At 33.6% G+C, this 10,027-nt stretch overlaps 1 pseudogene; it reads right to left on the reverse strand.

The window, feature by feature from the left end:
* Nucleotides 1-8,067: 8,067 nt before the first annotated feature.
* On the reverse strand, nucleotides 8,068-9,403 carry LOC149212216 (uncharacterized; annotated as a pseudogene).
* Nucleotides 9,404-10,027: the final 624 nt, after the last annotated feature.

Raw genomic sequence — 10,027 nt, forward strand, 5'->3', positions numbered from 1 at the left:
ACTATCTAATGAAGTTGGGATTCACTATAAATGAAGTTGATCCGAACCTTTACTTTAAGGTTGAAAATGATAAACCTCTCATATTGTTACTTTATGTGGATGACCTCTTTCTGATAGGTGCAAACTCTCTCATTCAAAAATGTAAGAGGGAGTTGGCTTCTGAATTTGAGATGAAGGACCTAGGACTAATGCACTAATTCCTAGGGTTGGAGATCTGGCAAAAGGTAGGAGAAAATTTCCTATCTCAAGGAAAATATGTTGTGAAGATATTGGAAAGATTTGGGATGGTGAACTGCAAGCCTGTGACTACCCCGATGGAACTTCACTTTAAGAAGTTACGTGGTAGTGCTACCAGACCTGAATTGGAAATGCTTCTGAGTATCATCAATTCATAGGAGAACTGATGTTTTTGGTGAAATCCCATCCAGACATATGTTTTGCAGTTAATAAGTTGAGCCAATATATGATTGAGACTCATCATATACATTCGATTGGTGCCAAGAATATTTTGAGATATCTTCGGGGCACAATCACTCATGGACTGAGATACACTGCCAGATATGTGAGGCTGCATGGTTATTCTTATACTGATTGGGTTGGCAATGTGGTGGATCACAATAGCACTTTTGGATGTTGTTTTTATTTGGGTTTTGCTTCGATATCCTGGATGAGTAGGAAGTAGAAATTGGTTTCCTTAAGCATCGCTGAGGCTGAATACATAGCTGCGAGTATGGCCTCCTGTGAAGCTTTCTGGTTGAGGAATCTCTTCGGTGACTTATTTGGACATGTGTTGGATACCAACATGATCCTCTGCAACAACTAGAGCGAGATCCAATTATCAGAGAATCCGGTGTTTCATGAGCGCTCCAAGCATAAAGATATCAGGTAACACTTTATCCAGGATATGGTACAACAAGGAGAAATAAGGCTCCATCACATTGGAACTAATGAGCAAGTCATTGATATTCTGATAAAGCCCCTGGGGAAGATCAATTTCTTAGCCTTCCGAGAATGACTTGGAGTCGTGGAGAGACCCTCTCCTGAGGGTCTTGTATGATATGGACATTGAGCTCTGGTAGCTCTAGGGGGCTTGGGGTACTTCTTGGAGAGATGAGAAACCATAGGGTGAATAGTTCAGCCTTCTGCTAGTGGTTTGTTGTGTACAAGGTGAGTCATTCAACCTTCCCCTGTGATACCCCATGGCGACATGTAGGCAGGATGAGTGGTTCATCCTTCTCCTATTGAGACATCATACCCATGTAGTTTGGGACTCATGGGAAGTACCTCTCATCTGGCCAATGAGTAGAGAAATGAGGTTAGGGACCATAGTACTACAAATTGATGCATTGTGTACTATTGTACTCCCTATGCTAGGATGACCGATATTGATCTAGGATCAATTGGAACTGACTTTGGGTCAATAAGAGTGGTATGACACACTCTCTTTTGATTGGAACTGACTTTGGATCAATAAGAGAGGTATGAGACACTCTCTTTTATTTTGTAATGACTTCGAGTCAGTAGAGAATGGTATGATACATTCTCGATCACTTCTTCTTCTTCATAGTTCAGCAGAGCAGAGCAATGCATTGATGGCGGAGATAGTACCGATTGGCAAAAGGATTAGCAGATGGAGTTCTCCCTAGTTGAGAGGGAGTGTTAAAATTTTCAATAGGTCCAAACTCCACATGGGTCATCTTATTTATGATAGCTGATATATTTCTTGGATTCCTCTCTCTGAGAGGTGTAGGATTGATCTAAAGATCATCTGACTCCAACATGTAAAAATAAAGATAAGAATTTATTTGTATTATGGGCAAATTGTCAAGGTCGGTGAGCAAGCAAAACAGGCATTCAAACCCCCATCTCATCCTCAACATTGCATTTAAAAGGAGGATACCTCAAGTCATTTCATCATCATATCCTCTTCACTCATCTCTCTCCCCTCACTTGATTGGGTACGCGAATCTGGGCAGTTGTATCTCACACGTATGAAGGAAGGAGGACGTTTTTTATTTGGCTGTGTTTACCAGTTTGATCGAATTTTAGACGTTGTTGTTTTGGGTTGCTTTGACCAATGTTGACCTTCTTTTGACTGCAGATTTGTTGAGGTATCTTCCTCTAAGCAGGACGCAGATCTGGGTACTAAAATTGAGGTAATTTGACTTCTCATTTTACCAACGTTGAGTACCCTAGATCTGACTGTAGTTTGACATTTGTTGACCAATCTTTGACTGGAATTTTTCAGACTATTTTGGGCTGATTAAGCTTGTTGTTATAGGTTGAAGTTGACTGGGTTTGACCGAGCTGTTTAGAATAAGGATTCTGCCTTGTTTGACTAGCATTGACTTTTCTGGTTAGGGCTTTTCTGCTGCTGTCATAAATTATCATATTTGTAATTTGTACTATCTCTCTCTCTGTTGAACTATTGAAGAATATAAGAAGAATTGATCAAGGGTTTCCCCACATTGGGGTTTGTCCCTGGCTGATGCCACATCTTGTGTCCTCTTGTCTTGGCTTGTCTTTTATTGTTTATATTTATGTTCTATCTGCATTTTACTATCATCCTGATGTGATTGTTAAAATGGATATTGATATTGGGCTAATAAAGAATTTGATTATCTTAAGCATATAACATACCATTGTTACCTAAAATTAACACTTCCATTTAGGAAGCACATCCTCTTCCTCCTTCCTGCCATATTGGCTATTAAACTCAATTAGAGTATTAAACATACCAGTCAGGATTATGGTGGTCATTAAATAAGCGTCCTTCCATCCCCCAATTCCCAAGCAATCTCCTCCACAAGGCTTTGAATTTGTATCCCACTTCTCAACGAATTCATTGTTATTACATTTCCACAATTAAGTACAAGACTTTGAGTTCATAAAACATTTACAAGAGGGATTAACAAAAAGGGTTGTCATACAATTGTTGTGAAGAGAATATTTCAATAATATTGTGCTTAGAATATTTTAACTATGAAAGAAATATTTCTGCGATTGTGCAAAGAATATTTCAACATTTCTAAAGAATATTTCATCATAATATTTCATCTATTGTGAAGATATTATTTCAACAATTTTGTAGAGAATAATTCAACAATTGTGCAAGGAATATTACATGTAGAAAATATTTCAGCTAGTTTGCAAAGAATACAACAATGCTACAAGGAATAATTCAACAATTATGTAGTGATTTTTTATTAGCAATTTTATAATGAATATTTCAAAAATGTGCATAAATAAATTTAGCAATTGTGCATATAATATTTCAACAATTATGCAAGAAATTATTCTAGTGAACTTTTATTAGCAATTCTGTCATGAATATTTCAACAATGTGCATAAATCATTTTAGCAATTGTGCATGGAATACTTCAACAATTATGCAAGGAATTATTCTAGCAGTAAGTAGAGGCAGAGAATAACCTACTAGCCTAGATCCATCTTAATTCCAGATCTACCAATTGCCGAGAGGGATCAAATCTCTTTTCACTCTAAAAGAGGTTTGTATATCAAGAGACTTACTACGATCTACAAAGTGCCAAGAGGGATCAAATCTCTTTTCCCTCTAAAAGAGGTTTTTATATCAAGAGATTTGATCCCTCTAGATGCTTGGTAGATCTAGAGTTAAGATGGATCTAGGTTGGTTTAATTCCCCCTTTAAATGGGCTATATTCCATATGAATACCATGGGTCATTTTTATTTTTATTATTATTTTATTTTTAGAAGGTTATTTTTATTTTTATTTTTTTATTTTAATTTGACCCATTTAAAATTGTTTTCATTACATTATATTAATCTTTTTATTTAAATTTATTTTTTTAATTTTATGTAATTTGACTTAGTCAAAATGTAAAACATTACATTATAACATCTCTTCCATATTGTTTAATCTTTTTTATTTTATTTTTATTTTCAGTTTTGTGCAATATGATCTAGTCAAAATGTTTATAGTCATTCCAACATCTCCCCTATACAATGTTTGCAATTTAATTTATAAGATATAAGATAAAAATAAAGTAAAATGTATATAAAATATTTTGATTTTGAAATAAGTTATGTTTTTTGGTAATTTGGTATTAATAAGCCATGATATTGTAAAAAAACATATTTTCAAGTTAATAATATCCATAATAAAAATGGGGTGAATATACATGGTTAAGAATCTTATTATATTGTAAATTTACTATAAAAATTAAGTTATTATGTGTTTATTAATTAAAATTAAATATGGCTACTGAATCACTTTTTTACATCACTATATCTCCCTAATACATCTCTTGGGACAACTAGTAGCAGTATGAGTTTAAATTTTCTCTAGAATTAAGTCACTATTAAATACTCTTGGAGAAAACACATAAACTATGTATTATAATAATTAGTTATTGAATAATGCATAATATACTTTAAAATCCGGGTTTATTTCTCCTGGAAAGGTTTTCCCCACGATATTAGCTTTCGTCATATTAAAGAAAACTAAAATACTTTAAACATGCTGTAAATCTATTTTAACCATATCATCATTAAATATTAAGATAAATAATAAAAACTCACATGTAACATTTTTTAGACTTAAAAGATCTCATGTTAATATTTTGTATTAAGATATTTTTTTTTCATATTATATTTTAATTTAATTTATTTTTTTAATTTAATTTCTTTGTTTTTTAGTTTAGCATGTTACATTATGTGAAACATCTTTTCCTTTCTAATTATAAATTCCATCCCACTTACCTCAATTCAATAAAAAGAATGACTAATTACATTATGTGAAACATGTTGTCGTTTCAAATTATAAATTTCACCCCACTTATCTCAAAAAGAATGGAATGACTAATAATCAAATAATTAGATAATACCTTTTGAAATAAAATTTATGTATAAATACTTCAGTTTTGAATGACTAATAATCAAATAATTAGATAATACTTTTGAAATAAAATTTATGTATAAATACTTCAGTTTTGAATGACTAATAATCAAATAATTAGATAATACCTTTTGAAATAAAATTTATGGATAAATACTTCATACTTAACATTATCATTAGACAATTTACAACAAGAAATCTAAGATTTAAACAATAGCAATACTTTTTAAAAATAAATCCTAAAATATTAATAAACAATTAGCAATAATAAATTAGTAAAATTAACAACATCCTTACTACTTACTTACTTCTTAACAACATCCTTACTACTTACTTACTTCTCATGTAAATCTTGCCACACTTCCTAACCATGTAGTCGTTATTGTTGACTTATAGTTTTCTTTTACCATGACTAATGAAATTTTAAAATGATTATATACTTCATACAAACCCATTGGTAAATTTAACAGCATCCTTGCTACTTACTTCTCATGTAAATCTTACCACACTTCTTGACCATGTAGTTGTTATGGTTGACTTATAATTTTCTTTTACCATGAATAATGAAATTATAAAGTGATTCTATAATCCATTAAAACCCATTGATTTGATTATTTGATTTTCTGGTTGGAATAACTGGGAATATATACACTAAAAAAAATAGGGTAAATACATATAATCGAGATACAAGGAATGTTTGACATTCCTCCCCCTCAAAACTAAAAAAGGATCTAACTTTATAACATTTAAAATTTAATCACTGCTTTTTAATTAAAAAAAATTCTCATGTAGATATTGCCACACTTCCTAACCATGTAGTTTTTATCATTGACTTATAGTTTTCTTTTACCATGAATAATGAAATTATAAAATGATTCTATAGTCCATACAAATTCATTGGCAAAATTAACATCTTTGCTGAATTTTTAGAAACATTTTTGGAAAAATCACATTAGAAAATCTTTGTCGATGTGTTTCAAACCAACGAGTGTGGTTCATCATTAGGACAAGTTGGAAAAATTATATCATGGCTACATGTTAAATAGGGATGACACATCTTCCAACGGTTAGGTTTGACTGGAAAAACAACTATATTAGACTCGATTGGAACAAAGCCATAATTGATTAAGAAACGACTAGATTAGGTAGGTTAAAATTACTTAATTATAATAATATTATCAATGAATTAGAGTAAAACTAGCATTTGCACCAAATGTTGCAAAGGAAATGCCGTAAAGCATAAATTGAGGAACAATCATGACATGGGAATGGGCAAATCTAACATGTACCATGCAAAAGAATACAAAAATGCACAAAACCATATTTAAATTTTTTAAACTGTCAATCTGAATGCTTTTTCACTCATCTAAAGAGGAATTTGATACTAAAACCTTAATAGGACCTTTCCTAGGCTCAAGCATAACCAAGTAATCAAGACCATACCTTTTTAAGTTGAGCTTGAGCTCATGAAAAGCATTTTAACTAAGCTGAGATAAGATTTTGCAAGAGACTGTATAGCTAGCTTAGTTAAGACCTTTCTAGACCAATCCTCCTAGCTTGCAAGCTCAGTAGGACACATCTCAAATCTTGAGTTAAGATGGATCTTGTGTTAATTTCAATAATGGACAATACAAGGCATTGCAAATTTTTCCTAGTGTAAATGATGAAAAAGTATTTCAGGTTTGTGCACGGGGCAAATCTTCTACCTAAAACTTTCTATGCGTAAATAAATTGAAAAAATGACTAGTTAAAGGTTCAGCAAGCTTTACATTAAAATTCAATCCCCGACCTTTTAGGGATAGCTTTAACAAGGTTAACTATGTTGTTCAATGTACAAGCCAGAAATTCTAGATGTGCTGAGAAGTGTAACCTGCTAATCAAGTGTTTGAAACTTGTGTAAATTGCATACAACAAAAATAATACAGTGAAGTAAATAAATATACATGATGGTGTCACTTTGAACAAAGCATCCAAAAAGAAGTTGAAAATATATTTTTCATCTTTTTTGAGTTCTGGAAGGCATTATACATAAGAGAAGGATTTGAGCTAATGTCTCAATTTAGATTGATATCTTAGCTTGAAGTGTTTTCACGAACCTCATGACCAGTACCTCTTGAGGACTTGTTATGGCTCTTGGAACTAACCTTGTCTAAAAGGAAGAATTGATGCTACAATTAAAGTGTTGAAGATCACAGACCTGCATGAAGATTAGTGAATTTAATACTTAATAGTTATGTGTCATCACCTACAATGATTTTTGAAGTATTCCTGGATCTGAATAATCTCGTCATTTTAAAGGAACTCTGTCAGTAAAGACCAAGTAAAGGTTTGATTGAAAAATCCTGTGTCAAAGACTTGTATCTATTAGAAAATTATATAATACGAAGCAATGGAACACATAAAATATTGTAGAAATATAAACACAGAAAACGCACAAAACAAGAGAGACACAGATATACGTGGTTCACCTAGTTTGGGCTATGTCCACCCCTAACAGCCGGTCCTTCCTTTCTATTATCCAGCAAAATGAAGAGACACAACCTACAACAAATCCGTTGTAATATCCTCTGTTTTCTCTCACAGTCTCACCTCTCTGTTTCTCGCTCACTGAATACACATCTATCACACAGCCTCAAATACAATACCCTCATGCAAAGAGAGGGGTTGCCTTCTAGGGCAAAAAACCCTAAACTAAACATAAGTTCTACCGTCAGATCATCCACCTAATGAACGGCCCAGATTGACTAGAAATTACTATACTTTTACAAGGCAATTTTACAGCTGTTTTTAGCTTCGGGGGCACTGCCCCCGAAACCCCCCGCCAGGGGGGGCTCCCAAAGGTCGCAGCCGCCCCCCCCCCTAGACCCCTCCTGCAGCGAATATTTTACGAGCGGCAATGAACTAGGGTCCTATGTGGTGATACCTTTGAATATAGAAGATAATCAGGCTCCACACCCAACAGTATCATAAATCTCTTTGGAGTTGTTGATGTGTAGCATTTGTCGAAGAATGAAATACATTAGAGGTTCGTGTCAATGTTCTGGAAACATTTACTTACAAATCGTATGCAATTATAAAGAGATCCTTAAAAATCATTTAAGGATAATTATTGACGCGTAGCATTAAAAACCAGATGTTGGAGAAGGCTTATGTGAGGACCCATTTTACAGCCTAAACTACAACTACAACATCAACAGACCGGTGACAAGGATATCAAGATGAACCCATTCAAGTTTCTGACCTCAGTTTGTAGTTTCCATTCTTTAGCTTTTACTAGAAGCTGCTGCAAATGTACAAGCTTACGCTTCTCACTGAGAAGTTCTTGCAATATAGATTTATGTCTGACCTAGGACTCAAACTTATTTTTCATTCCCTTCTCTCTATTAAGAGCTTCTTGACAAGCTACTGCAGATTCTAAAGAACTTAGTTTTGCAGCTTCCATCTCATGCCTTACCAGTGTATTTTCTTCTTCCAGCTTGCGGACTGCAGCATTGGCAAGTTCTACCTGCCCACTGGCTTTACGTAATGCATTCTTCATTTCAGAAAGTTTCTTCATGGTACTTTCCTCAAGAGAAAAATTTTCCTTTTTAAGGCGGACAACTTCTTCCTTCTCTTGCTTGAGGGCCTTTAATTCAGCTTTGTCTTTACTCAGTCTGCGAGCTGCCTACATTACCTTTTGCTAGGCCCATTCAGTTCATTCTTGTAGCAGTGTTTCCAGTTATCTAACACGATGGAACATTTTCACAAGGATCTCATCCTTTCTAACCTGGGAGCCATTTCCTCCAAAAATATGATCCAATGAAACAATATCATAATTAGAATTAGTTGCATCTTCAACAACACTTGTAGAATCATTAACAACTTTTACACCAACATCTCCAGATGAAGGCAATGAAAAAGAAATCTCGGTACCAACAGCTGCAAAGCTGGAGGCATCGTCCACTGTCTCAGGATCAATCCTACAACTTCTCATTGGGAATTCCTATTCTACTCACTGATTAGGCTTCCCAATCAGCAAGCTTGTCTGCATTGAATCTGATATATCTATAGAATTCTGCTGAACTTCAGTGCCAGCAGAGCATCTAATGCATGAACCTGCTTTGGTCCTACATCTCATATTTGAGTTTTCAATGCCTAATAAAAGCAGCCCCTTTTCAATAGGAGACATTTTTAATAAACAGGCTTCACTATGTTCTATTCGGTCTAGTTTATTTGTCCGCGCAGTTGGTGAAAACAAAGTTCCTGAATCTCTTTTTACATTAGTTAGGTTGCTCTTCATATGATCTCCTGTTTGAGTTGCTCCATTTATGACATTTTTGTCTTGCGGAAAAGGCTGGGCCATACTCATGATTTGTGTTGAGATATATTGTACTAGATGAAATCCGAGCTCTAAACAGGTATGAATTAGACATGGCATTCATAATCTCATGTATCATAGTTATCCTAACGCATGTTAGAGATACTAAGAATTCCCCTGTTCTATATAGAAATGACACTCGTCTTTACAATATGCCTATGTTGGAGGTCAATGATGCCCTGCCACTTTTCTGCTTTTGGGCCTCACCATTTGGAATTAGCACATATATATATATATATCTAAATATATATATATATATATATATATATATATATATATATATATATATATAGATATATATATATATACTAAAAAATTTCCTTTAGTAATGACTTAAAAGAGTCCAACATCTTATGCCTCAGTATTATTACATGAAGGTCGAAAATGATACCTCAACATGATTGCATAAGGCAGAAATGCCTCAGGTCTAACAATAGAAGGTCGAAGGACTTCTAAAATTACCTTAGAAAATCATAGTCAATACAAAAGCAAGCTTATATTTTGATATATACCCCTTTTGTGAGAAGAAAGTAGCAATGGAACTTACCTTGTGCACAAACTTATGATTGTACTTATGGTTTTAAAACATTCCACAATAAAATCTATATACTACAATGATCTTTGAAGGTCTAGAACAGATTTCCTTAATTTCATAAGGAACTGAGATGGTGTCACTTTGAACAAAGCATCCAAAAAGAAGTTGAAAATATATTTTTCATCCTTTTTTAGTTCTGGAAGGCATTATACATAAGAGAAGGATTTGAGCTAATGTCTCAGTTTAGATTGATATCTT

Source organism: Pinus tabuliformis, chromosome 1_1 (assembly GCF_031772625.1).
Source record: "Pinus tabuliformis cultivar Carrire ecotype Pingquan chromosome 1_1, CPIR1, whole genome shotgun sequence".
In the NCBI taxonomy this organism is placed as follows: domain Eukaryota; kingdom Viridiplantae; phylum Streptophyta; class Pinopsida; order Pinales; family Pinaceae; genus Pinus; species Pinus tabuliformis.